The sequence below is a fragment of the Pteropus alecto genome, unplaced genomic scaffold (assembly GCF_000325575.1).
Source record: "Pteropus alecto unplaced genomic scaffold, ASM32557v1 scaffold88, whole genome shotgun sequence".
Lineage (NCBI taxonomy): Eukaryota > Metazoa > Chordata > Mammalia > Chiroptera > Pteropodidae > Pteropus > Pteropus alecto.
The window spans coordinates 13,234,793-13,243,062 of record NW_006494611.1 but is presented as its reverse complement, the minus strand read 5'-3'; the positions used below and the strand labels follow the sequence as shown (position 1 = coordinate 13,243,062).

General features: G+C 33.7%; 1 protein-coding gene and 1 pseudogene across 2 annotated transcripts in view; one reads left to right on the top strand and one right to left on the bottom strand.

The window, feature by feature from the left end:
* The window catches only part of TBC1D12 (TBC1 domain family member 12), a 71,254-nt gene that overhangs the window by 16,060 nt on the left and 46,924 nt on the right, over positions 1–8,270 (top strand). Inside the window, exons 2-3 of one of the 2 annotated variants that reach the window (XM_015600023.2) lie at positions 6,005–6,128; positions 7,674–7,757. The gene's annotated coding sequence lies outside the window, so the exon portion shown is untranslated. The remainder of the gene's footprint in view (positions 1–6,004; positions 6,129–7,673; positions 7,758–8,270) is intronic. The other variant, XM_025042337.1, reaches the window with a different exon arrangement.
* LOC112474236 lies at positions 1,380–1,498 on the bottom strand (annotated as a pseudogene).

Below are 8,270 nucleotides of genomic sequence, written 5' to 3'. Positions count from 1 at the left end.
GTAGATGCCCTTATATAGGCTAAAGAACTTCCATTGCTAGTTTTCTGTGTATTTTTTTTTAAATCAGGAATGGATTTATGATATTGTCAAATGCATCAATTGATGTGATCACATGTGTTTTCTTCTTCAGACTGTTAACATAGTGAATTACATTGATTGGCTTTCGAGCATTGAATAAGCCTTGCATTTCTGAGATAAACCTACTTGGTCTTGTTATATTTCCTTTCGCATATTGTCACTTTCGATTTTTTTTTTCACTTAAAAAAATGAAATATAGTTCACATACCATACAAGTCATTCTTTTAAAGTATATAACTCAGTGGTTTTTAGTATATTCAGAGTTGTGCAACTATCACCACAGTCCATTTTAGAACATATTTATTACTCTGGAAGGAAACTCTGTACCCATTATGAAGATTAAATATATATGAAGCTATTTTACTCATATTGTAAATAAAAACACTAACATAGTTCGTTTTATTTATACAAGAGGCATAAATAAAAAAATATTCACACATGTGGTTAGTTTTATTCATCATCATCTTTTCTTGCCTTTCTTTCCCAACTTCCTCTTAGGGTTAAAAGATAGCTTATATCCTGGTGACTGGAATATTTTGCTCATATTTTGCTGATGTTGTTCCTTGTTACTGTTTCTGTTCTTGTCCTAAAAGTTTTTTTCTTGTACCCTTCCTCTTTTCTTCCTCTGGTGGTTTCTATCTTCCTTCCGAATGTCTTAGATACTACATTGGGGTTAAACCAATGGAGATTCTGTTCATGAAGCATTTGATACATGATATAAGTAGTATCCAGCACAAAAGCAAGAATATTTTTGTGATTTTTTTTCTTTTTCCCTTAATTCAATTTTGCTCTCTCCCTGCAACAAAAGAACTTTTAAAAATCTTTAAGATATTGTCTGAAACTTATTTACTATAACAGATAAGACATACCATAAGGTGACTTGCTGACATGAACACAGGAGGAAGAAGAAAATAATTTATATTTTTGAACTGTTTAAATGAATATCAAGAGGCCTTTTGACAATGTGTGGGATGAAAAAAACGGATAGTTTTGAAAGCTCTTGTATCTTGATTGTTCTATGGAGGACGTGAACAGGATAAGTGTGATTAGAAAGAAAAGGAACTATGCAAGAGACCTGGCTCAGACACTTGTTAGTGATGTGACCGTGGAAAGTGGCTCATGAACCTTTCTTGGGGATGGTGGGGTAGCACACTGAATCCTTGGAGAATTTGATGAAAACTCTAGACAGCTGCCCAAGAAAAATGTTCATAAGCACACTGTTTACTTCATATAGTTTGAGGGACCTATAGTCCATTCATATAGGTTCATTGGTTCTTGAAGATATTTTCTTTAAAAAATAATGCCTATAGCACCTGGTCTCCCTAGGTGGTCTCCCATGCAAGTACTAACCAGGCCCGACCCTGCTTAGCTTCCGAGATCAGACGAGATCGGGCACGTTCAGGATGGCATGGCCGTAGACTCTTGAAGATCTTTTGACTTGGTTGCTCTCTAAGGTCCCTGGCAACTTTAAAATACTTAAAAAAATTATAACCTTTACTCTCAGCCTTGAAATTCTGTCTTTTGACCAAGAGTAAATGATACTGAATTCTATCCTTTTTTAAAAAAACTTTTATGTTAATTAGCATGTATTAAATAAAAATTCTCTATTTAAAACAATTCTTTTACGATTTGTAATAATGACAAAGACAAGATCCAGAAAGAGCCTGAAAAATGAAAATTCTTGAAATTAAAAAAAGCTTATCTGGCAAAAAAAAAAAAATACTTTTTTGTATGTGTGTATAGTCAGCTGAAAGGCTTTTTCAATGAGAAATGATTGAGGTTTGGAAAGAATGTAAGTAATCTTCATGCCAAATCTTTAATCCAAAATACTCAAGGGTAGCCAAAGTGTACTGTATTTTAAAGAGATAGTGCTTCTTTGAATTAATTATGTAGTCAACTGCGGCATTCCATGATCACTAGATAATGTTTTCTTTTTGGCGTTCTATTATACTTTGCAGAAACTTAAGTGAAAGTCCAGGAAGTTGATGTGTTTTAAGCAGTCCAATTTCTATGGAGAGAGTTTAAAGATCAGGTCATGATTTCAGATATTTTAAACCAATTTTACTCATTTGATTGAAGTTCGATTTTTTTTTTTTCCTGTTTGGAAAAGTATTTTAACCCTCTTTTCATGTACAACTCCATTTAAGTGATGATTAGAATTTATCTAATCAATCTAAAAAGTTAAAATAGTCGTATAGATGTAAATGTTAGGCAAAAACTGAATTTTTTGGCTAGAGCTGACATTGTTGGCGGTAAGAAGATTCAGAATTAGGCAGCCACAGTTTTCTGTAGTACCAAATTCCAGTTCTGAGAAACTGGTGATTACATGGCTTCATCTCAGTTTATAAGTGGATTTACCAATTCTTAAAGACCCATTGGAGATTCTTCTACTTTAGAAATCATGAGTAGAGAACTTACATGGCATAAACAAATTTTGTCCCTTTTGGTTAGCTCTGTCCTTTAAAAAGGTGTAGTAGGCTAGTTTTCTAACTCTTTTATATCATATGGAACTCTTTTTGTGTGGTGAAATAAAAGAAATCTTGGGAAAAGGAAACACAGATATGTCAAGCAAATATTAACAGGTATTAACAAGCAAGAATCATTCATCAACCTTTATTATAAAAGCCACTAAGAGAAGGCTAGGGCTTTCTTCCCCCCCCCGACCCCCCATCCCCATATCAGTTTTTTCTAGGTATGCCTCTTACTTTTTTCTTTTTTGTTTCAGCAATATAAAAACATTAGACTGCTCTTTCTCAACTGGTGCTGTTTCTTAACCGTGAAACAGATTTTCTCATTTCCTTTTTGCCGAAAAGAGTGGACACAGATCAGTGGAGAGAATGGAAGATAAAGTGTTTGTGTCTCCATGTATGCGTAGATAGTTGTGTGTGTGGAGATAGTGTTGATTGGAGTGGACAATGAATTTAATGGGGGAAAGATGGATTACCATTGACATTCCCTATTCTCTATACATACTGACAAAATGTGTCACAGAATAAGAAAAAACAAACCCAAATTAGAAAACACATAGTTTTTAATATTTCCAGCATTTCTGAAGCAGTAAGACCCTTTCAACTTATTAAAACTTGACTGTTAGGGTTTAGGGAGAACCAGTAAATAACACCTCTTTATTAGCCTATCTGAGTTTGGAATTAGTAGAAAAAAAGACATAGACTCAGACAAATGGGCCTTCAAAACATCAGCTTTAATACTGATGAAATCTGGACTGAAAGATGTGCCTTGGCTGCAGTGAGCCTCCTAATACTTCATCTGAATTAAATTTATCCAGCTAGTTACTGGCACAGGAAGGCCTTTCCTGTGAGGATGGGGGACAGATGGATACAGGGAAAACTTACCCTCATATTAGGAAAGCAGAAAGATCTTCTCTGCTGTAGGCAGCAATGTCTGTCACCAAATTGCAACCCCACAGGTGAAGATGAATAAAGGGGCAGAGAGAAGTTAGGAATGTTCCTCCTTTCTGCCCCTCCCCCCAAACTAGAAGACTACAGAATAAGAGTGACCCTTTTCCTCAGCACTGCCATGTAAATCTTCTTTATATAGTCGAGTGCTACCTCTAGAATTCAGAAAGAAAGAATTGTGCTCTCTTTCATGTGTGGGTACTTGAACATGGTTTATTTTGCTAAGAAGCCTTTAGTGTTAATTTAAATTTAAGAATTTGATTATCTTGGGGGATAGAATAAAGGGAAGAGTATGTGTGTTGGGTTGGGGAAGGTATGGTATGGAGTGGAGTGTCTGCCTGTCTTTTGTTTGAGAAGGTGATAAAGAGGAACCTAGTCTCACACATTTATTTTCATTGGGACCTCTACTTCACCAGTCCCCTGAAAATGGGTTTGGGGGGACAAGGAATGGTGCATGAGAAGAATGACAGAGAGTGACACATTTTTGGCCTACTTATGCACTTGTTCATCGTGTTTTTCTCTTTAAGATTTAATGAAGTGGTGATTCTCTTCCTAGGCTAACTGGTAGAAGAAGCCCAGGTGATCTGTAATGTTGTTTTACTGCAATTTCATATATTTGTAATAATATTTAAAAATTACTTTTCTTACAGATATATGCCATTTAGGTGCATTATAAATAGTTTTCTGTGACAGTGGATATTATAAATAGTTTTCATGACAGGGAATAACCTGAAAACCCAATCCAAAATTTCTTAGTAGCATAAGAAAATAATGTGGAACATTATCTGATGGCCTTTTTTAGTAATTGGATACCCATGGGCTCATATTTATTTTATGGAAATTTCTTGTAGTAACCAAAGTTTATTGGAAATTTAAGTATTTTGCTTTTTTTTTAAATGATTTAATGAGAATTTAAACTTCATTCTGAACTTATGATGATTGCAATATTGTACTATACTACATGTTAGAACCAGGCTTTTTATTGTGGAGCTTATTTTTTTTATTTTGCTTTTTTTTCTTTTTATCCCTGCCAGTCATAGCAAGATTCTTCAGAAACTACAGCCATTGAAAGACCTACTGTTGTTTGGTTTAAGAAGTTAGTATTCCTTGACCTTAATTTTGGAAGTCTAAAATATTCTTATAAATTAATTTTACACATAAGCACATACACACATCTTAACAGGTTTTTTTGTGATGCAAGATTATTTCTAACAGTCAAAGATTCATGTATATTTGGCATTTTGGCTGTGATTTATAGAGTTCTATAACTTACAGAGGTCTGATGTTTAGTATTAATATGAATAGCTTGTAGTTTTTCATATGAGAATGTGTTTGGTAGGGATTACAATATCTGATTGTAAGAAAGAGTAGAGACATAATCACCCCAAAAAGGTGCCTTGTAAAAAACTCTACATATGGGGAGTTTTCTGATCTGTGGTTATTACTGTTCTTTGGTACAACTGCTTCTTACACTTGTGGTCTCCACATTCTGCTGCTATGTCTGGATTCTCTGTGAGGTCATATTATTTGGAGCTGTGTTTCACTGAATTTGAAAAAAAAAATGCTTATGCCCGTCTATTTTATGGTTATCCTGCCTTAATTATATATATAACTCTGCATTCCTTATATAGAGAATAAAATGTTATTATTTTCCCCTTAAAAGCACTATCTTGTTCACATATTGCTATGAAGAGACAAGCAATTTATGGGCTTTTCGATTTGGAATAATTAAGATTGTAAAGATCTGATTCTGGTCAGTGGTCAGAGTTGGTGGTAGCTGTAAAAAACAAACAAACAAACAAAGCTGGTTGTTCATTATAGGCTCTCCTTCCCCGACCACTCCTACCCCAAGAGCTGATTGTTAGTATGAAAGCTTTATCTAGCAACTACCTCAATATGATGATCAGTTGATATGGGCATGGAGATAAGTAAAATGCTTGATCTATGTACAGACCTTTTTTAGATTTTCAGTGATAGGCACTTTCTTCCTTGGTTATATATTGACTCTTTTGCAATAAGTATTCTTGTATATACCTGTCCTAGACAAAACAATTTACATATATATATATTATAGCAATGGAAGATCAGTAGGTGCCATTTTATTACCAACTAGTTATTACTGAAAATAATTAAATAATATTTACCCAAAAGATTGTATTGCTTAATCCTTTACATATTCCATTCAAGCTTTCTTTATTTTATTCTCAAGTTCTTGGCTTTTAGTGTCATTTTTTAGCTTATTCAAAGCTAAAATATTTACCTTTTATTTATAGCTGTCATTTTCTTTTTAATACGTTTATCTCCCTAGTATCTCTTGATAATTCTTCTACTTCTATATTCCTAGATATTCTTGAGTCTTATTAGTCTACTAGTCAGTAAAATAAGCAGTAGAAATAATTTTGTTTGAAAGTATTTTGTATTTGTTTTGGGAAGAAACTACTTTAAAAATTATTATTAAGTATTTCCCTGGTTACCAAAAACACAATTCACGTAATTTTTCTGTGTTTCAGAAACCTTTTTCCAAAAAGGACAAAGGAACTCAAATCAGTTGTCCATAGTGCCCCTGGTTGGAAATTATTTGGTAAAGTCCCTCCCAGAGAGAATCTTCAGAAAACTTCTAAAATTATTCAACAGGTAAGTACTAATATAGCCATGTGATCTGTCTTAGCTTTTAAAATATTCTTTTCTTGATAATTAACCATGTCCCGCTTTCATACTTATTTTTCTACATAAAAGTTTTGGGATTATAGGTATTTTTAGTAACTTTATATTTTTAAGATACGACACATTTTCAATTATCTTTTGTGGTTGTGAAAGTTCTATAAAGTAACGGAACATTAATTTTGTTTCCTAGGTACTCCTTGGGTAGCATCTTTGTTGTTGTTAGCTAACTACTCTACCACATACTTTGCCCATTGAACATGGTAGCATTTGCCAGTGGCACCGATTTTATGGATATAGGTAGTTGTGAACTTAAGAAACAGTAAAAAGCAAAAACTGAGAATTTGAGGTTGAACTCTTTCCTTGGTTACTGTTCTGGTATTCCGCCTAAACCAAGAACTTTATGAGATGGGTGGGTGTATAATGTTTCTAGTAACTTAGGAGCCAGTTATTTTAATATCTGTATTAATATTCATATTCTTGAGTTCTTAAGAATTTCGGATCTTATTTGATTCCTGAATGTGTGCTCCTCACTACCAGGAGATCAGTGAGACTGAAAAGCAGTGAGACTGGATCAATTTGTAGCATTTTTAAGTTAAGAGAAGGTGTTGCTCAGGAGACATAAAAGAAATTTCCTATTTCTCTCCACAGTTGTAGTTTATCAGATTTAACACAACCAGCATTTAAAAAAAATAATTGCATCAAGGCAATAATTGTCATTGAAACTGGAAAAATATCTTCCTTTAAAGTATTTAATAGTGTTCTTTTTACTGCTCCCAAGTAATATAAGAAAATACTTTTTAGATTTTAAAAAATATTTGTTATAGTTAATTTTATTTACAAGTAATTAAAGTACTGACTAGTTTAAATAGCTACTGGGACTTAAAATTATGCTGTGTGCTTGGGTACCCCATGTGCTGCATCTAATGCACAGGGCGAACCATGGCAAACTCAGTGCTACTCTGCATCTGTCGGATATGGTGGAGACTGGTAGCTTGAGGTAGTACGCAATTTCAACATTAAATGGCACTGTATTCTTTTCTCTGGTAACATATCTTTGTGAATCTGGTTTTTCTGAGGTTGCTCTGATAAAAATCAGATGCTGTGCAAAAATTAGTGTGGAAAGGAAATGAAGGTGATGGTGTTCAATGCGATTTCAAGTTTTGTGAAATAACACAATGCGCAACAGGCATACACTGTCCATTTCACAAAAGCGTACAATCAGTTGTTATTTAATTAGTAGCTAATTTAAGAATGAAATAAAACTTTTCTTTCAATTTATGTATATTATTTTTTCAAACGGCTACTAACTGTTAGGACACAAATCCTATTAAATCATTGGACATAACTGCTGTTGTTATTAAACAGAATGATTAAGTATTTTTGTTGGTTTTGGAGGGCACCATGAAAAAATTACTGTGACATTAAGGACACTGTTAATCAAGAAAGTGTGGGAACTTTTGCTATCTACATCTTATCATTTTTTTTTTTTTTTTTTTTTTTTTTTTTTTGGTAAAGTCTGAAAGTAACTTCTCTTGTCTAGAGTTTTCCAGAAGACCAAGTTCGCCCTCTAGAGGCAAAACAGTGGTCTTGCTATTGAAGGTTTGTATTCCTACTTTATGGTAGTTTACCTTAAATATGCATGTGCATACACTTTTATATCTTTATGTAAACTAACATTCTGCAGTATTTTATTAAAGTAGGTGTTTAAATTACTGGGTGGATAATTATCTGTTTATTGATATACTATATGCCTTTAATCTGCTCTTTTTATTTGGAAAGCCACATTCTCTCTCTTTTTTATATATATTGTGTGAAAATTTGATGACCGGTCAAGGAAAGAACAACTTATTTTCATATGGCAAGAGGGAGTGGAGTTGAAATGCAGTTGCTGTCCTCTATATCCCCTTTTATAAATGATTTCTATCAGCTACTGCTCTTAATATTTGAGCTTTCTAGTTGTACTACTGTGTATGTTGGTGGCTTTTTCATGGTTTCCTCTGTGTTCTGGGAGGTGTGATGGATGGTGAAGCCATTGTTCCACTGACCCTTTTCCACCCTAAAAATATGTATCTCTTTCATCATGTGATGGGATGTCTCTGCCTCTTTTTCTGC